General features: G+C 51.2%; 1 protein-coding gene across 2 annotated transcripts in view; it reads left to right on the top strand.

Moving 5' to 3' along the window:
• Positions 1–7,834: 7,834 nt before the first annotated feature.
• The window catches only part of PLXNA4 (plexin A4), a 420,354-nt gene continuing 403,413 nt past the window's right edge, over positions 7,835–24,775 (top strand). For both annotated transcript variants that reach the window (XM_026513509.4, XM_057304553.1), the window contains exon 1: positions 7,835–8,338. The gene's annotated coding sequence lies outside the window, so the exon portion shown is untranslated. The remainder of the gene's footprint in view (positions 8,339–24,775) is intronic.

The following is a 24,775-nucleotide window of genomic DNA, read 5'->3' as shown; positions in this document are numbered from 1 at the left end:
AGGCGTGATGAAGATACTTTTAGCAGCGGTAGTTTTTGTTCCTTTTTAACTAGCTTTTTAGAAAAAAATGGAGAACGTAGTACATGCACATGGTAAAATGTCAAAAAGAACAAAGGGTGTACAGTAAAACAAGAAAATATATAGCACTCTGGCTCCCACTCTGAGGTTTCTGCTGGTAACTTCCAGAATGTTCTATGTATATATAAGCCTATATAGGTATGTACATACTATTCTATATGTTAAAAATATATAAATACATATACAAATACTCTGCTGTCTCCTTTTTTTTTTCTCAGAGCATAGATGACATAGATTTACTTTATTTGTTTAAGATCTATGCCGTGTTCTGTTGCATGGATGTACCATAATTTTAACAGTAGTGCTTGGAGGGAATGAAAATAGAATTGTTGCCAAACACAGGGTATTAATCTTAAACTTGAAGCAGAGGCAGTAAACGACAGGTGTTAACAGGTTTATACTTCAGATACCTATGTAACCTGAGATATGTCACTTCAATGTCCCTTGCCTCAGTTTGCCTAGCAGGAAAGGGAAAGCACTTTCCTTCTTGATTCTCGTGTCAAAAAATATGAGTCAAATCTCCTTAAACACAGGATCTAGGAAAAACAGCTACTGGAAAGGGTATGTATTAAGTTTTTCTTATCATCTAGAGGTGGGATGTGGGCAGAAGGCAACTCTCACTCTGGCTACAGCTGCGCTAAATTGAGCTGCCATTGGTGGTGCATTTGCTGGGTGTCTGGGAACAGTCAGCTGAGTAAGCAGGCCTGATCGGGGCTGACCTGCTTTATCTTGGCCTGTCACTGGCCCTGCCCAGGGGTGTACTGGGAAGTGTTTAACCACTGGCTCTCCACAAAAATAAGAGCCCTGGTATGTAGTGTTGATTCCCATGGTGTAAATATTTCCCCCGTGGCTGACTTCTGGCTATCAGTATGCTGTCCCAGAATGCAGAGTTGGGGAGAGAGGCACACAGTTGGCTCTCCCCAGCTCTTACCACTGTGGCCTTGGGGCTTGGGGCCTTGGGGACCTCACAAGGAACACCCAACATTCGTAAAGCCTGCAGTCAGTAGGGGTGCCCTAGGAGGAAGCCCTTTAAAAACAGAGGAAGAACGGGACCAGAAGGAGAAATGGGGTCAGGTTACAGAGTCCTAGAGGGAGATGTTTAGGAGGAAAGAGGTCACCTTGGGGCCATGCACCATCTCTGGAAACTCCCTGAGACTGTCCATGGCTCTTTTCTACTCTGACATTGCATAGGCACCCCTGCTGTTCTTACTCTTCCCCATTGCTTCTTTCCTCCCTCTCCCCTTTTTCTTGTCCCTTGTGCATGTCTTGGCCTTGCTGACAACACTTCGCACTGCTTAGTTCTCCAGAAGCCACTAAGGGTTGAGGAGACCCCCTGAAGCCCAAGAGAAGGTGATTGTCCAGAGTCTTCATGGGACACTGTGTAAAGGGGAAACTGCACTGTCAGCTTCCAGCCACTTCTGGTTTCCAGCCTCTTCTTGCTGTGACGCAAAAGAGTCCCTGGACTTCCCTCCTGCCCTGCAGTGTGGTAAAGGTCAGGGTCAAGGGTAGGGAACTCTTTTGGCAGCATAGGGACTAGTACTCACACTGGAGTCCACACAGTCTGACCTCCAAGAGGCTGCTGTGAAGGCAGGTGCCAGACAGCTTGTTAACAAGAACAGCATCCCATGCCACTTTGCACTTCAGTGTGGTGTGTCTCTGAGACTGGCCCTCTGGAGCTGACCGCACCCAACTTCAGGTAAGTGCTAGACTTGAGCATTCTGTGTGTGGATGGTTTCCAGCACCCTGGCTGGGTTTTCTCATTTTCACTAAACACTTGAGATATGCTAAGAGGCTTGATGCAGGAGCCCTGAAGGGAGTTCCGGACAGGGCACATACTGGTGCCCAGTCCCACCCATAGGGTTGGCATCATGCACCAAGCATGTCCTCCTCTGCCCTTCTTATTCTAAAGCCAAGTGGGCTCAAATAATAAGAGTAAGAGGTTAATGAGACCAAGGCCGGGAGAAGGAGTCCCTTTCTGTAAGTCACTGTGTTAGTCATCTATGGCTTCATATCTGAGCACCTCCAACAACATCTTGTCTCTGCTCCATAATGTGCAGGACCTTATTTGGAAAACTCAAAACTAGAGTGATCTGAAGACTTGACTGGGGCTAGAGAATCCTCTTCCAAGGTGACTCGCTCATGGGATGTCAAGTTGCGCGGTGACTGGCAAAAAGCCTTTCCAAAGGCTGCTCGAGCTGGCGGCTCACTTGCCCCAGAGTGAGTGATGCAGAAGACCAAGCCGGAGGCTGCCATGTCTCTTATGACCTAGCTTGGAAATCACACGTGCTTGCTTCTGCAGTAATGTCTTCTTGGCCACCTAAGTCAGCTCTGATTCATGGTGGGAGGGGCCTGCATGAGGGCATGAGGACCAGATGGTGAGGACCATTAGGGCCATTTTGGAGGCTGGCTGTCACAGTCATTTAGGAGACGATACTTAGACCACCAGTCAGTCATCTTGGAAATAGATGTTACCAGACAAGAGTGTTCAACCCATCAGCACAAACCCATCTTCATTACAAGGAGAATGACTTCAGACCTTTGTGCTCTTTGTACCCTAGTCAGAGGGTCCAAGTGCCTGACTTAAGCTACTTGGCAAGTGAACTAGGCAGAGGCAAGATGGAGCCGTCATGTGGGAGCCATGAATTGTATCTAGTCCTTGGAATTCAGGCACACTGTAGGATTTCATGCCTCCTGGGACCGAAGTGTTTACATTTTCTTGCTGAGCAAGATATAGAACTGGCCAGAGCTGGGGCTCTGCTGTTTCTGGCCAATGAAGTTAGGTCACATCCCCTACCTCCCCCATCCTCCCCTACACACCCACCCCACTCCCACCACGGTATCCTCTAACTTCTAGTTCTTACAGTTGAAAATACAAGTTTATGTGTTAGCTGAATGAGAAGGAAGAATTCTGGAGGAGGATGGTGGGTGAAAGGGTCTGGAGAGGCAAGGGGGGAAGACTTGGACCCTGGAAGCTGCTTTAGGGCCCGGATGACCAAGACCCACACAATGTGTAAGTGGGGGCGGGGGCGGGCATCCTCGCCATCTTGGTACCAGCTCCTGGTGTGGCCTGGGAAACCACAGCAGAGCAGCAGGCCTGCCGTGTCCAGCAGTGTAGGTGGACAGAGGTGCCGAGAGTGATGTCCCTCCATCAAATGGCTTATAGGCAGTAGACTTCAGTGATGTGGCCCATGGAGAATAACATGATCAGACTGGCTCCTAAGCACAATCCCCATGGCGGGGGGGGTGGGGGTGGGGGGGTGGGGGGGGAGGGGTGTGTCTGTGACATAATGAGGGGAGCCGGGGCGGGGGTTGTCAGTAGAGGCCAGGTCTGTGTGAGCAGGGGGCAGGCTGGGAGCTGATTCAGGAGTTAACATCTCCATGTCTTCGCTAGGACTCACAGGCTCAAGAAGCCTGGGACAGTCTGGGTCTACTGACAATACCCAGCCTGATACCAAGTTCAAGCTACAATTAGGGACTGTGGTGACTCAGGGATTCATCTCCCCCACCCACCTCCTAGGACATTCATTTCTCTGTCCTCTTTTACTGTTCTATGGGCTGGAGTCTCAAGAATAGAATCCCTGGGTTAGAAGCTTACTTAACCCCTTAGGAATCAGAGGAAAGAGTAAGTTTGTTTCAATGGACGGAGAATCTTGAGAGCAGCTGTTAGACCTCCACGTGGCAGCTTTCTAGGGTGCGGATTGAAGGTTGCTGGAGTGTAGAGTGGACATCTGGTGACACACCCAGGAAGCAGGGGGCAGTGGGGAGTTGAGGCCCTTCCTGCTGTCGGCAACACATCCAGCTCCGCCTGGCAAGGCTCCCTTTCCTCCCAGTCTCCGCTGCGAGTTGGGATAATGTTGATATTTCTACTCTCCTGCAGGTGGCGCCAAAATTTAGGTTTTTAAGCCGCCGACTGCCTGTGGTTTTCATCCAGCGCACTGTGCACTGTATAAAACCCAGCCATGGGGCCAGCTCTTGGGGGAAAAAATTTCTCTATAGCACCACCAGGCTCTGGTGATTTATTTAACAAGCAAATCTGGCTTTTATCAACTTAAATAGCAGTTCTGTTCCTAGGCTAATAAAATGGTGGTAGCTAAGTGAGGGAAAACTTGAGGATTTCTTCTCCTCTCTCCTATTAAATCTGGCCCTTTTCTTCAGCCGTGAGAGATGAGCCAATACTTTTCTCCTCATGCCCCTCAATAAACCACAACCAAATCGCCATAAAAATCGCCTCCCTAGAAGATAGGACTTGTGAAGCAGTATGACATTTTACTTCTCCCTCTTGTGGCCATGGGGCCAGACAATGACTACCCAGTTTCCTCAGCAGCCTGGGGTGGAAGGGGTGACTTCCAGATCCAATGTCAGCCAGGGAGAAAGCTTGGGTCCCTCTTCAGCCCTCACCAGCTGTCAGGGGCTGCAGGAGGTGTGAGAGGAGGAAGGGTTTGTAATGAATGCAGAAACCCATTTTGAACTGTTATTACAGAGCTTCCCCTTCCCAGCATGTCTATTCATAAAGAAGGGTCAAGACAACAGAGGACCTTCCTGCCCCGCTGTATTGTGCCATTTAAAAAAGCATATGTCCTTCCGCAAGGCAATGCTAATTCTCTTGGGTGTTTATCGCACTTATTTTAGCGTTTCCAAGTGCACGAATGGATAGCCTCTCCTTTGAATGTCACGACCTGTAAGGGTAAGTCGGGCAGGTGAGAACATGAGATCTCCAAATTACAGAGCTCATGGGTGGCAATGCTAGGACTAGGACCCAGGTCTTCATGCTTCCAGTGTAGGGTCCTACTGATCCCACCCCATCCCACCCCACTCTCCAGCCTTGAGAGAGCAAATCCAAGGGGTCATAATGATAATAATAGTACTAATAGTAAAATTCAAGCACTGCACCACTGCTAATTTGACCCTTCCTGTTCTCCCTTAAGATGACATCATAACCACCCCTTCCACATTGCTTCCCCCGTATTACTAACTGGAAGGGGAAGGAGGGAAAAGACGGTGGGCCACATGGACCTGTTAACGATGAGAGGATCGGCCAGGGCCCCTCACCTGCCCATTGTGGGGCCAGCTTTTTGTCCCACTCCTTTTCTGTCACTTGGTTCTGTGATGACTCTTCAGGCATCACATAGCGTCCATTTTTCTGAATGAAAATAAATGACACCACATACTAGGCAAGAGATAAAGAATAATAAATATATTTTATTTGCCACCTCTAGAAAAGGTCTTTGACTTCCCATCCATCCATCAGAAAATGACCCTGGGGCTCACCAGCAATATCCATGTGTGTGTGTGTGTGTGCGCGCACACACACACACACACACACACCCACCCAACGAGCACACGGAGGCTGTAGGAGGGAAAAATCAGTTGTATTAAAAATACATGTTCGAATGGCTGAGAATGGAGGCGAAGCTGTTTCCTTGCTTCCCCTCTCTTTCAGCATTTTTATGACATACCCTGAAAGCCAAGTGGCAAGCAGACATTTGAAAGGCTTGCCTGCCCCCGCCCCAGCCCCCCTGCTTTTATTGAGCCACATTCTTTAAGTAACCCATTACGGTTTTCCATGTGGCTGTCTGCGCTGTCACCTCTGGGAAAGGCCTGTGATGGTCCTGTGCAGCAATTTTAGAGAAGCTGCCTCCGAGTGGGGCCAGGACTGGTATGAGGACAGCCTTACAGGGGCCTGAGCCTGAGCCCTTCCTTAACTTTTGCCTTCAGGGCACCTCACCCCAGCCTCAGTCCTGCCTAGAGAGACATCTGGCCCTGGGCTTCCTCCTCCCCGAGGCAAGTCCAAAGAGCAGCGGCATTGAGTTATTTTGTTCTGCGTTTCTCTGGACTTCCGAAACTAACCTGATATTGTGTGCTTTATCTACAGTCTGGGATCCAGGGTTTCTGAGAAGAGAGGAGCCAGATCAGTGTATTAACACGAGCTAATGAGATAACTCCTTGCTGCTTTCTGGGCCATGCAATACTCAGCAGAGAACCCGAGGCTAAAAGGGCTCCACTCTGTCTCCCGAATACCTTCTAACCAAACAAGCAATGTCTGGTTTCTCTGGGCTCTGGCGTGGCTCATCTTTTCATCGAGGCACCCACCTTTGAGAGCCACGCTTCAGCAAGCTACTATCTAGACAGGCCCTGCCTGACCTGTGGATGCTGCCCACATGGGGGCTTGTGGAGCTGGTCAGCTCCCAGCTCCTTTCAAAGACTCCCCAGTTTACAACTCGCATTTCTGTGAAAATATAACCCCTACAGGAAGGTGCAGGGATTTACGCTGTCCTCAATCATTTCCACCTAATGGGAAGAGTCTCGGGAGATGTTTTGATGGGAGGGACAGTAATGGGCAGGAAGTTGGCTGCCCATGGGAAAAGGAGAGTGGAAGAGGGATCCGTGAGGGAGGAGGCCAAAAACCATGGCTCCTTTGGCAGGACCTCCATGACTGTTGCCCACGTGAGGAGGTGTGTTAGTGGCACAAGTGATGGTGGTGCCCTGGGACTCTGGGGGGGCATGGAGTTGGTACCTAAGTGTGGGACTCTCTTAGGCTTTTCCTGCTGGGTGGGTCACCTTCCTAGGAGGACCTAGGCAGGGGTTTCTAAGCTAGTGCTACCCACTTCCCATCCCGCATATTTCCTCTCTGCCAGACGCCTGTCTCAACCACAGCAACGTGGTGATTTCTTTCTTTGGACCTCAGAAAGTGCCCTGATGTGGGCATTGTCTGTTTTGCTGTGGTCTAGGTTTCTGAGAAAAGGAGCCAGGTCAGCCTCTCCATATAAAAATGAATAGACAGGTTACTGAGCAAGCTCTAGGGCACTTGGCCATTCATGCCCTCTCCCCCAGGCCTCCGTCCTTGGGTGCCATGGGGGTGCCTTGGTGGGGCGCTGGGATTCTGATTCGGACGAAGTGCGTGCGCCTGTGTCAGCTCTGAACACCTGAGGGTCCCTCCGACCGACCGTCAGCGTCCACATCCCGAGGAGGCTGAGTGTTGCCTCCTTCCGAGTGCGCGCCCTGCGCCCGTGTCACCATCTACGTGTCCCTCTCTGCCCCATATCGCTGCCGGCTGGGTGGCCGAGGGAACCAGGGGGTGTCGGCAAAGGCCCCTGCGGGGGAGCGCAGGGGGGCGGGCAACGGTGGGCGCGGAGCTCGGGGGAGGTGCCCCCTGCCCCCTCTGCCGGCCGCCCTCCGTCGGTCTAGATGTCTGCCGCGAGCTCCGAGCCAGCCCGAGCGAGCCAGAGAGGGAGCGGCGGCGGGCGGCGGGCGGCAGGGGAGGGGAGGAGGCAAGGCGAGGGAGGGAGGCAGGGAAGCAGGGAGGGCGGGAGGGAGGAGAGGAGGACCCAGAGAGCGCCAGGCAGCTGGAGTTTTTGCAGCGCTTGGCCGGGCTTCAATGCACAGCAGCAGCGAGCCGCGGCGGCAGCAGGCAGCCCGGGAGCTCCGGCGGCGGCCGAGCCAGCGGCGGCCCCGCTCCCTGCCCCCTGCAAACTTTGCTAGCAGCCCGCCCGGGGGGCCGGGGGCGCGCCCGGGAGGCCCGGCTCGGCCCGCGGCCGCGCTCTCCGCCGCCGCAGCGCCAGGCGCCGCCGCCGCAGCCCCGCGCCTCCCCGGGGAGCAGCCGGCGGCTCCCGCGGCCCCCCAGCCCCGGGCCCTCGGCATTGCCCGGCCAGACCCCCGGCAGGGGCGGGGGCAGCAGCGGCGCGGCCGGCAGCGGGCTGCCGGGGGGCGGCCGCGGCTGCCCAGGGAGGCGCGCAGAGGCGCCGAGAGCGCTCCCCGGCGGGTCCCCCGCGTACTCGCCGCGCCCGGGCAGCGGCCCGACCGGGCGAGCATGGGCGGCGCGGAGTGACGCCGCCGTGCCCGCTTGGCATCAAGGACATTCAGCCCGCGGGGGTGGGGACGAAGGGGGGCAGCCCCGCGTCGCCACCGCAGCCCCCGAGAGCCGCCGCCGCCGCTCCGACTCTGGGCTAGGTGGAGCAGAGGGGTGCTTGGAATCGATCCACATTTTCCGACCTTTTTGTTGGACATTCCGCCCACCTTGGACGCCGCCAGAGGAGCTGTCAAGCCCCGCAGGCTGTGATTTCGCCCTCCGTTTGCCAGCCGTGCCTCCTCCCGGGTTCCCTCTGCCTCGGTGGAGTATTTGCGTTCGGGGCTGGGGCTGGAGCAGGCAGCCACACGCGCGCACACGCACACGTTCAGAGGAGGACGAGAGGCAGCGGCACAGGCACCATCTGCAGTGTCAATGCGGCGCTCCCGCTGAAGGAGGCAAAAGCGGCGCTTCCAGGTAAGGAGCCGGCGGGCGGGCGGGCGAGGGCAGTGCGGGCGGAGATGCCCGGCTCGGTCCGGGAGTCCTCGGCTGCCCTGGAGCCAGCCCGCTGCACGCACGCACACACACACGAACACACACACGAACACACACTGGCACACGCCGCGCACACGCACCTGCCCACGTCCCACCTGGACACCCGCGTAGGTGCCGCGCGGCCGGAGTAGGCATTTCCCTTGTTCTTTCTCCTGTGAGGATCCGGACTCAGACTTCTCGTACCCAGGACTTTCAGGGTGGGATTTTGTGTATTACCGCCTCTCCCTCCCACCGGGGGAAGCTGAGGGAGAGATTTTTCAGTTCCCGGCTCCTGGTATTTCTAGCTGGTTTTCAAAACGGGAGAAGTAACGAGAGCTTTGGGGGAGACCCACCCAGTGTCATCTCTGCTCCGTGGCCTTTGGATACCCTGGGGTTTTCATGGGAGACAGACCCACAGATATTTGGACAGATATTCAGAGAGCGTGGTGGCCCAGCGTGCAGGGAGGAGGCCACAGAGGCAGATGGGGCTGCAGTTCTGTAGGGCGGTGCATAGGGAACAGACACTGCGTTTCCCCAGTAAGAGGCAGCACAACCGCCTTTCTGAAGCGTGGCACTGCTTCCCCGCGAATGCGCCGAGATTTCAGGCAGGAAGGGGCTTCAGCGTCGCATTGGGGGTGTTGCTGGCCTAGGGAGGGTAAATGGGGACAGATCCTCCATAAGAGGTATGACCCATTCACATCTCCAGTGTCTCGGCCACAGCAAGCCCACAGGGCTTAGGGACACAGGACTTGGGTCTCCCCTTCACCTCTCTCCCCTTCCATCTACACTGTATGGGAAAGCTCCGGGATGCTTCGCCTGTGCCTCCCAATAACACCTGTCACATGCCTTGGAGGTGTGTGTCTGAGAAATCCAACGGGAAAGGGTCAGAAGAGGGTGTAGTGCTGGCAGGGAGGAGGGTCCCTTCTCTCGCGTCCACCTCGGCAGTGCCCTCCCCCCATAAGGAGACCAGGCATTCTTGGGGTTGCCAGTGTCTCCCAGAGCCAGGCAGCTCCTGACAGTGCAGAATCACTCTCTAGAGGCCTGGGGTTCAAAGTTCAATTTCCCTAAATCTTTTCCTTTCCTTTGGTGCCCGGCTGTGATTTCACAGGCTGCTCATTTTCAAACTTTTTTCTGGAGGAGGTAGGAGGTGGTTGGGGCTCCAAAAGGGCTTTCTTGCAGTTTCCATGTGGGGTCAAAGAGCAATTCATTTGGGCTCAGTCGCTGTAGGGAGAAGAGCATGAGATCCAAGTAAAACATTATTTTGGAGTTGCATGTAAATAGAGCAGGGTCCTGTCTTTCTCTCTTGCTGTCCCTTTTGGGGTAGCTTGTTGGGCAACCTGGCAAGAAATGGGATGAACGTGTACCCTTTATGCAAGATCATGTGTTCGGAGTGTCCTACAAACTCACCAGTGGGAAAAATATGTTGGGAGTCTTCCAGAACATGAGGGGAAAGGAGTCAACATTCTTTCGAACAAGGGGCCTCAGTGTTGGGCACAAGATTTGGTTGACTCTGTAAATCCTGAAGTTGGGTGCTAAAATAAAGGGCTCTCCCCTCACCCCCATCACTGCTGTTTTCAAACTTTGCCAGCTCCTGCAAAGGTCTCAGCTAGGCTGGGGAGGAGAGGCGCAGACGCCCCTGGGGGGAGATTGTATTCCTGCTGTGTGCTGTGTGAACTGCCCTTTGATTGATTGGAAAGGGTAGATGGAGTGAAGCAAGCTCTCACAATGGGGAGAACCCAGGAGGGGGAAGACACATCGTTTTCTTTTTAAGAATGGTGTGTATACACACACCCAGATGTATGCGTGCTTTCTTAAAGAGCCTGGCTCAACGTGATCAGCTCGTCCAGTGTGTGACAGTGGGACCTGCCTCTGTCTCCCCGGCTGTGGAAGGACTGGGACGTTTCCACAAACGCATGCCTCATGAGTGTGTGGACAGGGAGGTCCCACGGATGCATACAGGAGCACATGGTTTTCATAAGAAATAGTGAGCTCCAAAGCAGTGCATGGCTCCCAGGTAAATAGTCTCTCATGGGGCCTTGAAGGGGCAAAAGGATGGCATACAAAGCTTCCTGAAACGTCTGTGTGTCTTCCACACGGACCTCTGCTCCCTTCCCGGCTTCCCTCTCTGTCTCGTATCCTGAGGAGCCATCATTTTAATGCAAAGCCAGCAGTCATGATGCCAGTTGTAAGCTAAACATTTTTAAACATGGGTTCAAAAAAATCCCCACACTTTTTGCACTTAGCATTGGGTACCGATTTGGTTTCTAGGGCAAAGCAGGCATTAATTAACATCTGTGTAAAGCTGGGTATACATCATCTAATTTTTTTCCTGGCTCTCTTGCTGAGCCCTGGAGCATGTCACGTTGTCACACTCTCTCTCTACCACTCCTCTGTGGCCTTCCTTTAAAGTTCTCTAGGGTCTTTGCATGTGGAAGAGAGTCTTATTAGAAAAGCCCCAACCTTGAGTGCTTCTTTTCAGCAGCCCCTCGCTGCTGCGAGGCTGTGCTCTAGGTGTTCCCCCGTGAGCATGGGCTGCCCACCAGCGCTATTCCTTCTTGCCCAATCTGGTACTCACTTGCGGACCCGCCTCTGTCCTCCCCAAACTTCATCCTGGATGCCCACCGATGCCTGCACAGATTTCCAGAGGCATCTGAGGCTGCCAGCTTGTTTCCTTTCTCCTCTGCCCCTCTGCACGGCTGCTGCTCCCTGCAGACAGGGAAATCTGCAAGGCAGAGTCTGCCTACCCTCGGCCTCCTGATCCTTTTAATCACAACGAGGGCTGCCGGGAAGGCAGTGGGGGCTTTCTAGGGAGGCAGCGGTCCTGAAGTGGGGAGAGAGCTGAGGGGGCGGGGTGATTAACCGCTCTTAGCTCCTGGTTATCGCCAGGCTTTGATGCAAAGAAACTGCAGCCAATCTCTCTCCTCCGAGCCAGCTAGGGGGCATTTCTTAGCCTCTTCTCCCCATCCGCACTAGGAGAAGGCACTACACAGACAATGCCACCTCAGAGACCTGTTGGAGTGGCTCCGTGATGGGCGGGGTGATCCACGCTGTGATTAGTCTGTGCAGCAGATGGGCCGTTCTCCTCTCCTTGTTTGTGTCCAGCGCTGGCGATGTGAATGAAGCTGGTTCAGACCCCGGGGCAGTAGAACAGGGCTTATTTCCTTCCCCCTGTCACCCCCTTCCTGCTTCCTCTATTCGCTCCCTTTCCCCCACAACTTGCTAATTCACCTCTTTGCTTTGTGTGCACATCCGACAGCCCATTCGCCCTCAAATTTGTGGCACTCCAAGAAATCAATATAACATGAATTTAACGACAGCTGGATGATTAAGTGTTATTTATATTTAAGAGCGGCATTTTAAAAAGACGTCGCGCTAATAAATCAAACGGCTGTTTGGGAGATGCACATGATTAGGGTAATTGCCCTATAGGCTCCATTGAGCAATGCCTGGCCCGTGCAGAGCCCTGCAGACTCTACGTCTTTGGAAGCCGCTGGCCCCGCGGCTCTGACCCTGACCCCCCTCCCGATCCCCTCCGTCTGAACTTACTCACTCTTGCCTTGCTCCGCACTGCCCAGGCTGTGGCATTCCAGTCGTGGCAGGAAGGTGGGGTGAGCAGGGACACTGAAGGGGGCTCTGCGGCTCAGTGGTAGGAGATGGGTCTTAAAAGCAAAGGCAGACAGAAGGTCCTAATTCCCGGAGCAGAGGCCTTGTTCCAGAAGGAGGAGGCTGCTTCTCTGCTTGATATGAAGCAGCTTGGGAGGAAAGCTTCCTGAATCCCTGCGAGAGCCCGTGCCAGCACCCAGACCCCTGTGCTCACGATCATGAGGCATCAGCCTTCCCAGGGGATAGGCTGTATGGACATTCGTATTTGCCCTGGGGAAAGTAGCAGAATGGAAAGGAATGATAATCAGTGATGGTGGTGGTGGCTCATATTTATTCGGCCCTGACTTGGAAGAGCCATCGTTTGAGTGGTTTATGCAGGTTGGCCCATAGCCTCCACATAACCACCCAGAGAGGCAGTTACTGAATTATTCCCATTTTCTGCAGGAGCAAACTGAAGTGCCTGAGGGGAAGGACTTTGTCCAGGATCGGGCAGTTGGTGGGCGGTGGAGCCACGTCTCAAGCCTAGGCAACCTGACCTCCCTCCTTATCACTGTGCCATCTGCCTCCTTGGGGCATCTGTGAGGAGCGTGTTGCCACCCTGGGGAGGTTTGTGGGAGACTATGCTGAGGAAGTAGAGGGTATGTGGTTTCTCCCTGAGACACGTCTGTGACCTCAGGTGAATCTATTTTTTTCCTTTGACTCTCAATTTCCCCATTCATCAAGTGGGACTACCTTATCTTTGACTGTTGGTGAGTTGTGAAATTGCATGGATCGTTCTAGCAGAGTGCTCAGTTCCTGGGGGTGACTCTTGCCTCTTTTGGCAACTCCCATCTCTCCCTGGGAAAAACTAAGGAGGAGTGATGAGTACCGACCTCATCTGTGCTTTTGACTCTGTGAGGCTTTGAGTCTTGTGCTGGTCGAAATCTAGTTCTCTCTAGTAATGGCTTCAGATTTGCTGACGTTGTGGAAATACTGCTCTCTCATTGAACCCTTCAAGCCATCCAGCAAGGAGGGACTGTCTATTCTCATTTTGATTGTGTAGGGAATGAGACGGGATGCCCAAGACTCCAGGACCCTATATGGCAGATGGTCTCTTCGCGTTTGGGGAAGGACGCCCACGGTAGGGACTTGTTGGTTCATTCATTCATTCATTAGCCCTAGGGTTCTAGATTTTGAAAGCCAGGGAAAGAATCTGTGCCTGTGGGCATCATGCCACACTGGGCGCCTGGGCCATATAATAGTGGGAGCAGAGATTCGCTGGAGCTTGGTGCCCATGGCCTGTGGCCAAAGTCATCCTGCACACTTGTGTGAGAGGAGCATGAGTTAGGAATGACGTCCGGATTCTGAGAGGTGGGAGCTGGGAGGCCCTGATGGAGCCCATAGATGGGACATGGGTGCTGTCCCATCCCAAAGCCAGGCCTCAGCTGCCTGACTCAGTCTCTCTAGCCTCAACATTTTAGGGAACAGCCACAGGCGATACTCTCACGGTTAGTTGTTTGGTTAGTTTTTTCCTCCAAAGACAAACTTTTATTCTACACGTTCTTTGGCTTCTCCTCTATGCTGCGAGGTAAGTGGAAGTTTCTGCCAAACTCGAGGTGGCTAGCAGGGGTGCATTTCATTACCTCCCCTCTGGCGCACCCGTGGGAGTGGCTAAAACTGGCAGATATGGAGTCCTGCCCCAGCCTTGAAGCCTTCGGCACCCTCTCATTGCCAGCTGACCCTGGCTAGCCCCTCCTCGCCACGGTGCCTTCTCCACGAACCAGGATTCACAGCAGCAAATTGGATTTTGGAATGTTTTGTCACTCCAGCACAAAACAGATCACTAGCTAAGAGGATGTCGCTTCTATAGTCAATGCACTGAACGTAGACTAGCGGAATCAATTCTGAGGTCTTCTGGGGAAGAGTACTTTCATTAGGAAGCGTGCGGAGAGAAGCAGTGGACGAAGAGGGCACTGGGACCATAGGAAAGGAAAGCCATGGCAGCCCAGAAGCTTTACATCTGACGTACTCATTGAACTCATCTCGTATGAGCACAGCTGGGTGTCTCTCAGGGTGGTATGGGGTCTAGAGCTAGAGGCCGAATAACCATTCCTTGGCTTTGGCGCAGAGGGCAAGAACAGGGTAAGTAAGCAAAGCAGACTTGGCTGACCATTCCCCCTCTTATGGCGGGAGGAGACGGTGAGAGGAGGGCATGTCAGGGCGGCAGCCATGGGGACGTGTAATTGAACCAGCCTATGTAGAATGTCAGCTAACCTTGCAGACATAGAGTTCATTTTCTCCCTCTCCATCTCAGACCTGCTTCCTGAAGGTAAACCTAAAATAGAGCAGAATTTCCCAAAGCATATGCCACGGAAGTGAATAGATATTACATACACAAAAAGTTCTCATGGCCAAAGTTGGAGAAACCCTGAGTGTGTAAAGCAAAGTTACAGTTCCTTGTTGCAGGACTTCTCAGAGCCTTTAAACTCACTAACTTGGATTATGAAACCACAATAGGGGGATGTACTGTGTAGTGGCCCTGAGAATCCACTGAGAAAGGTTGGCCTAAGACCCAGCATTTCATTTTTCTATTCCTAACTGAATAAAAGGATGGATTCTACAATGAAAATTTTAGCAGAGCATTCATGCTCTACACACTAAATACTGGGTTCTGGTGATTAAGTAGATACTAGGGTTTCAAACAGAATTTTGCCAGGTGGGCAGATAGTCCAACTTCAGGCTCAGGGTTTGCCCCTTATCCTTCCAAGACAGCAGGGAGGTTCTTAGGCAGGAGTGAGGTGCAGGCAGGTGTTTATTTTCTCAGGTTCTTAGACAGTTCTGGTATGTTTCCCTGGTTAAAAAGCACTGGTGTTGTGGGAAAAGTTCGGTTTTAGAGACAAATAGATGTAGATTTTTCCAGCTCTGTCACTTACCAGCTAAGGGGTCTTGGGAAAATCACCTTATGTTTCAGTATCACCATTGATAAAATGAGGGGGTTGGTCTAGATCAGTGATTCTGAAAATATTTTAGTATGTATGCAGCGGAGCTCTTTACTCAAATGAAATTCTGTATGGGATTCTAACACACAGGACTGTTCTGGTCAAAGCTATGGAGGAGCCCAGAGCCTTGCACTTTTGGTCTGTTTGCCCCTCACCCCCAGTCTTGGCCTGAGTTCCCTAGAAAGCAGAGCCTGAGGCAAAAGCTGATGTGGGAACACTTTGTTGAGGGGTGAAATCCCAGGGCAGCAAAAGTGAAGGAGAAAGGGGGAGAAGTAGGGAAGGAACAGAAACCACAAATGTACAAAGAATACAAAGAATGTATTACCAAGCCCGCTAGAGCTTCCTGAGGAAGCACAGCGGGTGGCTCCTTACCTAGAGAAGCCTGATGGGAACACAGTCTCTGAAGAGCCTGGAGGGCAGGCAGCTTCTGTGCTGGGTCCTTTTTGTGAGCTGCAGCTCCTTGGGCACCATTCACCCATGAGGCAGGAATCCCCCTCACTTTGGGGTTGTGATGCTAGCTCAAAGCAGAGCTGTCGGTGGTCAGGCCCATAGGCTGGGGCTTCTGTGGCTCCCCTCACCATGGGCGTGCTGGAGCCTGGCCTTTGCCCTGAAGGAAGAAAGGCTTCGGGAACTTCAGGAATAGTGTGAAGCGTTCCTGGGGTGACTCAGACTAGAAGTGGGACAAGTAGCTGAAGGCTAGAACTGGGGGTGAGGGCGGGGTTTCAAGGACTATCTGGGCAGGTGCATAAATGAGGGGTCTGGGATAACAGGTTCCCTGTAAGACACATAAGGTTCTTCAGAACAGAATCAAACAGTGAGTCAGAGCTGCTCCAAGAAGCCATCGTTCAGTCCTCAACAGTCGCGCTCCATGGCTGCGACGGCCAGCCACACTCTGGGTTACCTAATGCAAGCCCCCGGGAGAAACCGCATTAAGGACATGTGCCCATGTTCTTTCAAGAGGTTTTCCTAACTTGTGGAGCTTATGAAGCAAAGGAGTGCCTTCTACTCGGTGGTGTGTGGATTTCTCAGACACTTCTGTTTGTGTCGGCTGAGGGGCATGGCTGCCTGGAAGCTGGGGTCACAGGCAAAGGACCTCTGCCTTTCTCCTGGTTTTAAGAAATATTGTAAGCATCGAGCTGTAAGACCACGGGGGGGGGGGGGGCATTTTTGCATAAAATACTTTTCCTAAGTCATTGCCTCCAGCCATCACCCCTTCCTTTTTACAACTCATGGGCTTTGAAGCCCCTCCAGGGTCTGACGGAGCAAAGGACTGATGGTCGCCCTGTGCTTGTGACCCTTCCCCCCGCCTTCGCCATTAAATACTGACCCTGTCTCTCTTCCCTAAATGCACTTGCCTTTAACTGCTGATTGATGTGAGCAACTCACGGACTTCGAGACGTGGGTCTGCATTAGCGTGGCTGCCAGAGATTTCCGGCTCCCGGAGGGTCAGGACCAGCCTCTGGTTGAAGTGTCTCCTGTGTCATCAGAACTTAATTCATACCTTTTAATAATGGTAAAGAAGCTGCTTTGGGCGGTAGGGATGATGACAGTAGCATTGAAATTATTTCCTTATATTGGTCGATGAGAGGGACCATTTCTTACTTTTCTTGTGTGTTTGGTGCCCCACCTAGGGCCTGTCATACTGGAAGCAAGCAATAAATATTTGCTGAGTCAATAGAATGAATAAACAGAGCAGGAAAATGTGGAGATGAATGGCCTATAAAGGAGAGAACTAGGGGCGTGTGAACCAGCTCCTCTGACAGGGGCAGGGCTGGAACCACATCGAGGCAGGTGGCTAGTACAGAGAATAAGACCAACTAAGACGAGTGCAGGCTGAACCCACCAGTCGCCTTAGAGTGTCTGGGTGATGGTGGTTTGGGGACTGGTGGTCTATTGACATGACACACGTGGAACTGAACTCCTGCTTTCCATATAAAACCCATTGTGGGTTTAGGTGCCGGGAGACTGGGAGGGATGACCAGATTGCATTTCCCAAAGCATTCTGAAGACCAGTCCCCTCCATGGAAAAAACATCCGTGGCCAAGTAAGCCTTGTAAACACCTTAGGCTCTGTCCTCCTCTTGGAGATTTAAGATGTACATTAAAGGCATAGGAGTCCCACTGTAGAGATTCCTGTTTAATTATTCTTCGCCAGCCATTTTTCAGCTTGTTTGGTGGTGAGTGTTTAAGCCAATCCTGGAACAAGTGTTGGACAAAAGGCATTTGGGGAGATGCTGGCCTTCAAGTGAGAGCTTTTGGGTTTGAGTTTGGTTTGGAGGAGGAGAAATAGGAGAATGAGTCTACCAAATCATTACATGGGGGGGTTCTGAGGTCCAGCTTTCAGAGGGGCTGCCTTCTTCTGGTTCTTGCCATTTGCTTTTAAGAATCTCAGAGATGGTTGTGAATTGTTATGAGATGCTGGCAACCATAGTGCCTTCAGATGTACATTCCCTAAAGGGACCGTTTTAAGGAGTGTGATTGTGGCTCCTACTGGTTGGTGGAAATATTTCCGACAAGGAGCACTTTTTGGTTGCACGTGATAGATCGAGATGGATGCTTGTAAAACATGTGAGTAATGACATTCACCTTCTCCATATTGTTTTCTCAGCTACATTTATCCAATAAGAGGCTTCAATATAACTGGCAAAGATAAATGTTCTACATTCACAAAGAAGGCTTGAGTTATTGAGACATAGCTCTCTAAATTTTGGATAGTTGAAACAAGAAATTTTCTCTTGAGGAAGAAACTTTGCTACCCCAGAGAGGCTGAAGGTTTCTAATTAGACTATGAATCCATGATTTCCACCATTGGGTAGTGACCCAGAGAGCAGAGTTAGGCATTTCCCATGGGCAGCATTTCAGTGCCTGGTACTCATTTTATATAGGAAATGGTGTGTGTGTGTGTGTGTGTGTGTGTGTGTGTGTGTGTGTGTGTGTGTGTGAAAGTTGGGGTGGGGGTGGGCTAGCACCCCGATGGTGTGTGGATTTGGATCACCTGGGGGACACAGGCTGGTGACCCACATGCCCAATTATAAGGCCTCAGCCATGCTTTGCCCAAGCACCATGCTCCTTTCCAAAGTGAATAACAGTTGCTAACACACACTTACTAACAAAATTCCCCTGACGCCCATTCATGAAGCATTGCACTGGTGATTCTATCAGCATTAAACTGTTTGGTGACTGAGTTTAGAATTATAGGAATCGGAGAAATGAATTAGCAGTAAATCAAGTCCCAGCTGAGTTCGAACCCAACTGCAGTGAGTTTTAAATTAAAAATATCTTGCTATGATGAAGCAGTTGTAAGTCAAGCGCTGGAGCTCTGTCACTCTTGACTTTGGAGAAGTGTAGCAGTCACCCTTTGAATGGAAAACCCTGGCAACAGCTTGTATTGATTCCTAGCCATGCTGGGAAATTGCCACTTCATTTCTTCTTCATAAACTGTTGGCTTTTATTTATTTATTTATTTTGAAAAGGAATCCTATTTGCAGGGACACGGCAGAGCTCTGGGAACAGGGCAGGTGGAAGAGGGCTCAGGCCCGGGGGGTTCATTCACTGCCTTCTCTTTGGTCCTTCTCAGGAGGAGCCATGCAGAAGGGGGGTCTGGGTCTGCGGGTGTCGTGTGATTTGTTTTGCTGCTCGGACCATATTTGATTCTTCTTTCTGGGGGATCTGTACAGAAAAACAACAAAGAGAACACTTCAAGGAAACTGCAAGGCTGTCATGTTGCAGTGACAATTGCAGTGTAATAGGAAATCATTTATGTAAGTTACGCTGCCCTCTGAATGGAGCTTGTCGGAAGTGTGGCTACGGCTTCTCAAGGCCTATTTTTTTTTTTTTTTCCCTCCTGCAAAATAATCCCGAGGTTTTCATTTTCAGAGCAATTGAAGAAGTATTATGTGCCGGGCAGGGAATAGGGAGACCCAGCTTCTTATCCTAGGCCTGCTGACTTTCTTCCAGCCAGTCCCTCTCTGGGCCGAGGCCTCGATTTCTTTTCCTTTAAAGCTGGAATAAGCCCTTGCTGTTCCTGACCTGAAGCCCAGGAGGTGAGGACGAGTATGGCCATCCATATGAAAGGACCAGGTGAGCGGGCGGGCAGAAGATTGTATTTACATGCGAGGTCCAAGAAAATGGAGAAGGAGACAATGAAGCTCGGGCCTCTCCCCACTACACCGGGACTGCTCTTGTGTGCTTGCTGATCTGGTGAAGGGCGGAAATGATGAAAGCAGCCTACAGACTCTGAAAGGAGAATGTCTGTGGGAGAGCAGGAGACCAGGGGAAGGGAAGGGCAGTGCAGGAGTGTGGAGGCCTGGGTAGGAGGTGTCCGACACCTGATCCTGCAATAGTAGGTTAGGTCAGGACTTCGGAGAAAGGAAAGGGGTCATGATTTCTCTGGACATCCACCCTTCACCTTGCTCCAGATGTATATAGTTGCATATTTTAGTTGGAGAGGTAGATGTGATGTTAAGGAATAGTTAGATAACAAGTCGATCGGTTAGTCAATTCAGTCAATGTTTATTGAGAGCCTACTATGTGCGAGGCACTGTGCAAGAGCTTGATTGTACTGAAGCAAAATGGTTTCTGACGCTGGGGTGCTCACAGCTTGGCGTGGTCACAGCACCCACGTCTATAGATAATTTAAACCCAACGTGGTAAGAAGTGAGATCTACATACTCAGAAGGCATCCTGAAAATATGTGAGATGGGGCACCCATCCAGGTATGAAAGGCGGGAGAAGGTGTTCTGGAGAAGGACGAGGGTGTTTTGACGGGTGCGTGGGCATGGCCTCGTGAACACATGAGGAAGAGGTAGCCAGTGAAGGAAGCAGCGTGGCCAAGGCATGGAGGCGAGCTCATGTGGTGCTGGCCACCTGCAATAGTGCAAGGCAGGCTGGGAAGTGGGGCAGGGTGCAAATGCGGGGCAGGGTGGGCCAGCACATGTCCTGCAGGCAGTGGCGAGGCCTGGGGGATTTCCAAGTAAGAGAAGCAAGATTCTCCTTGTAGAAAGATCTCTATGGGGGCAGGGTGGAGAAAGGATTGGACATGGGGTTATGATAGTAATCCAGGGGGTTGGAGGGAGGGCTGACCAGAGGCTGTGGCAGTGGGGAGAGAGGGACAGATCCAAGAGGCACATGGGAGTTTGAGTTGACAGATGGGGTATGGCAGTGTAGGCAGTGGGGAGCAAGCAGAGCAGGCTTCGGGAAGCCTTGACACCATTGATGAGCTAGAGATTTCTAGACCTAGACTCGACGGAGGGGAAGTGGTGAGTAAGGAGGTTGTGCTTTTTCGGGATGTGGTGAATTGAGGTACATATGGGATTTCGCATAGACATGAGCAGGAGGCCAGCAGACATATGACCCTCATTCCCCTGCTGCTTCGTCTCAGTGCCCACCATGCTGAGCACTACTCATCCCAGTGGTACACTTAGCTCACTTGGGGATCTGGTAGAAGCTTGGTAAGGAAGCAAGAAGACCCACATAGATACAGATTTTTACATTTTCCAAGTGGCTCATGTTTCAAATGCACACACTATCTGGGACATTTTGCTTGAGATTGTTCTGAAAGCACCCAGGCCCTCACTCTGCCATGGGAGCTCTCCACTCTTTCCCAACGGAGAAACAGTGGTACCCGGAGGTTGAATCCTACACAAAAGATCACCGAGCGAGCTTAGGGTAAAGGCAGAATTTCAGTAACGGAGAACGACCAGGCCTTTGTTCTGGGCATTCACCGGTTCCTTTCTTGGTGTGTGTACCCCATTTCCAATGTGCACACAGCACACTGAAACAGCAGGAGCTGATGAGAGGAGCTCCACTGGGAGCAGAGAGATGGTGATGAGAATTTTCACCTTGCCCTTCAGAAATTATGTCTTGTTTGTCCACGGGTAGGAGCCAGTCCATACAAGTCTGGTCTATAGATGGGATCTGGCCACTAGATAGGGTTGGCTTGGCCCAAAGAATGTTCAGAAGCATTTGTATTATTTGAATGCTATGAGGTGCAGCAGTCCCTCTCTGGGGAGCCCCAGGGTCCCCTTCCTGTCATCACACCTCTGCCTCACACCCTTATGGTGAAGGTACTGAATTAAACTACCAGCAGCTTAGTACCTAGCAGATACTCCAGCAGTGGTGCTCGCCCCTCCTTCCAATACACAGTGGAGAAAATGAGTTAACATATTAGTGTCGAGTGCTTTGCATTCTAGAGGGAAGCTTGGTGATTTAAGAGCCTTATTCATCACAACAGATATAGAAGGAGCTGGTGGCAGAACTTTTAGTCTCTCTGAGCTCTATCAGTGTGTTCATACTATGGAAACTTGAGAAAAAGGGCCATTTAGTTCGAGCAGAGCGTGGAGAGAAAAATATGCAACTCTTTGAAGTCTGCACAGACTCTTTGGACCCCCGGTTCCTCTGTACCGCTGTGGAAGGTTGCTGGGTTTGTGGGGAAGGGGAGGTAGATGTCCTTGGACAGGGTGAGGTGTCCAACTAGCACGGGCCGGGTTTCAACTGGTCCTAGAGAATGAGGAACGCTGAGCATCCAGCCCCAAAGAGTGTCTTCAACTGCAAATATGCAGTGCAATTTCAAGGGAAACAATGCATCTAGTCTCTTCTCTGGGTGGCTCCTGGGTGGCTCAGAGGTGCTACTGCAAGTGGCTTGTGGACTCCCTTATGGAGTGGGAACAGGGCCCTGGGTGGGTAGTTCTGAGCTCTCACCCTCGGCAAGCCCCACAGAGAGGACGGGATTTCTGCGCGTCCCTCCTCCTGCCTCTGTAGCCAGCCCTAGTGCATTGTGTCAGCTGTGCTCAGTACATAATATATTTACATAGCTACACTTTCTGTCTCAGGGAACTCAGCAGTTTTCCCCAGTTTATCTGGTGGCAGCTTATTTCCCTAGTAGGGGCCAGAGATCAGGGCCTGGGGTCCGAAGAAGGGAAGTGATCTAACCACAGCGATCTGTGGTTGGGACCAAAATAGAGTTGTTGACACCAGTCTGGGCTGTGTGCTTGTGGCATGCCCTGCGCATGACTCCACTGGGGGCAGCGGCGGGGGAGGAGGGGGCCGTGTTCAGGACTGGGGAGCCGAGTCCTCTTAAAGGCTGCCTCAGAGTCTGGGAGACAAAGGTAGGGAACCTCCCCTGCTTCTGCTTTTCCGATGCACGACCCTCTTATATTTCATTGTAGAGACTTCCCACTGACCCGCGGGTTATCAGATGTCCTCCAAGCAGGGTCTGGTTCTGTGCGCAGATGAGAAGATCTCAGACAGGTGCAGACACTCAAGGTGCTGACTGTGTGCATAGTGTTGAATTGGCTGTTGACGGCCCGGGGCTGGGTGGTGGGGGCGGTAGGAGAGAGCAGGCTTTGCCAAACTCAGGACTCACTTCATGAAGAAGGGGCCAAAACTCATTCTCATCTCCATTCCTTCTTCCACGAGTTGATGCTCGCAAGACTGAATGCTTCTTGGCAAATACGGATGAATAAATTAAATATTCTGTAAAACCTGTCTTCGTATTTATGGTTGTTGTTATTGAGTGAAATGGCATGTTCTTTGCCTATAGGACTTGAGATGCAGTCGAAGCCCTTTCGCTTTCCTTTGGTGATGGCCATGTTTGGATGGCTCAAGAGGGCTCACGTCAAAAGCTTCAGGGATATCACACGGCCAAACAGAGCCATGTAACTTCTAAAAGTGTCAGGCAACATTTCCTCAGCACGCATTGTTTTGAAAGGGTGGCATTTCATTCCAAAATTTATATTTGCAAATTAAAGAAGAAATCTTAAGGCCTGGAAGAGGTTTTACCAGCTAACAAATTTTGCAAGTAGCCTTGTTCACATTCCAGATGTCTGCTAGGTCTAAGTATTTTTGTGTCAAGACAGCGGTATACCTAGAGACTTTGCAAATTCAGGCTGCCAAGAACTTATTTGTAATATAGGACTTATTGCTTGTATTTTTAGCATTTATATCTCATATTCCCACTTAATTGCAGGCTTTTGAAAGCAGGCAACTGTCTTAGACACATGTGCAGTTCCCTTTGGACCTGATATTAAGGTGGTATGATTTTCTTCGCTTGATCCTCACCTTAAACTTGGCTTTCTGAGCTCAAAAAGGAAGAGTGCTAAAACAGTCAGACAGTAGAAGTATCACACATACCGAGACCACGGTGAATCCACAGGAAACAGGAAGTAGCCTCAAGGGAAGGTCTGCACGCTGTGATGGCTGCGTGCTGGCGTTCAGTCTTTTATTTAATTGTCATTGCCCTCCAATTGCGAATGAGCATCTGCCGAGTTGGAGTCTCGACCACAGACTCACCATATCGCTGGGAGGCACAGAGACACAGCTCTTACTCCGTCTCCAAAATGAAAACTTGGCGGACTTCTTGTTGTCTTTGGCCAAAAGGTTCTGAGGTTTCACAAAGCTGAAAAAATACAAATGATAACATCAAAGTGCAATTCGAGGAAAGAGATTTGTATCGAGCACAAATGGTTGCCCCTTCATAGTTGCTTGTCTACTTTTATGACTCCCGTCCCCCCCGAGTCCCCACTCCTTCCATCTTCTATGAAGAACATCTTAGAGTTCAGGCTTTTATCAATTCTCCTTCCACATCTTCTCTGAGCCGCACATCTGGGCTTTGCTGCCAAGGTGGGCATCTTTGCAGGGGGTGGGAACAGCCTCGTTTGGGGAGCAGTGATGGAGGGCTTTCTCTGAATTACTTTCCACATTGACTGAGAGCTCATTGCTGCTCACGGCACGGTTAGGCCTGACTCCACATCTGACTTTGGGGAGGTGTGTGGAGAAGGTCAGAGTCTGCAGGGAATGGGGGCAGCGAAGCCCAGCGTGGGGTCGTGTGCATGTCAGGATTGTGGGGCATAGGCTCCCCAAAGCACTCAGGCCAGCCCCATCCCACTGCTGGTTCATAACCGTTGGGTCTCTAAATTCGATGCTCATTTTGGGTATATTTTACATGAACTTCTGCCATCTGGAACTTTCTTCATTCATACTTTTTTGAAAGTTAAGTTTTGAACTGATGCTTACAGTAAATTTCATTCTGGGGTCCAGTTTGGACCCCGTTCTAGTCTGCTAAGAGAGTTTTGAACTATCATTGGTGGGCAAAGACTTACAACAGTACAGCGTGACTTCTCTCCTAGTATCTCATCTGACCTTCACAAGTCCCGGAATTTGCCATCTGCTAATTTGATAAGTGTGACTCTCAGTCTTTATTCAAATTACTGATAAAAATGTGAAATAGCATAGCACCAAGGACAGAACTCTTTAGCATGGCATTTCCTGGAGAGCTTCCCTTGTACGTTTGATCAAAAAAAAAAAATTTTTTTTTTGATTAATCTATTTTGGGCCCAAGAATCAGGGGGCATCCAGAACCCAGCACAGACATTGGAGGCAGACAGACGTGGCATTGTAACCTGGCCTACACCAACTTGGCCATTCCCAATGATCAGATTATTTGGGGGCTGAGTGTCTAATGGTTATGGGTAGGTGAGAGCTACAGGCCTCTCCTCCACGGGATTCCGTACAAATCAGGTGTCAGACTCAATTCTACCATGTATCAGTCTTTGCTAGTAAGCAGACACGGAAACAGTCACACAACCTGTTCTTGAAGCTCAGTGAAGACCCAATCTTCTGTTTCAACTAATGTGTCAGGAATAGTAAGTGCCCTCAAACCCCAGGGCAGACACATGGGGAGTGCGGGAGCTAGAGCCCCTAGGCCAGCCCTGGCCCCAGGGGGTAGTATAAATATTATCATTTTCTGTGTGTGCCAGGAAGTGAGAAAGTTTGGGAAGCCCTGACATAATGACTGTCTTAGT

This window comes from Ursus arctos, unplaced genomic scaffold, assembly GCF_023065955.2.
Source record: "Ursus arctos isolate Adak ecotype North America unplaced genomic scaffold, UrsArc2.0 scaffold_3, whole genome shotgun sequence".
Classification (NCBI taxonomy): domain Eukaryota; kingdom Metazoa; phylum Chordata; class Mammalia; order Carnivora; family Ursidae; genus Ursus; species Ursus arctos.
Note: the sequence above shows the minus strand (reverse complement) of the source record. Positions and strands in the feature narration are given on the sequence as shown.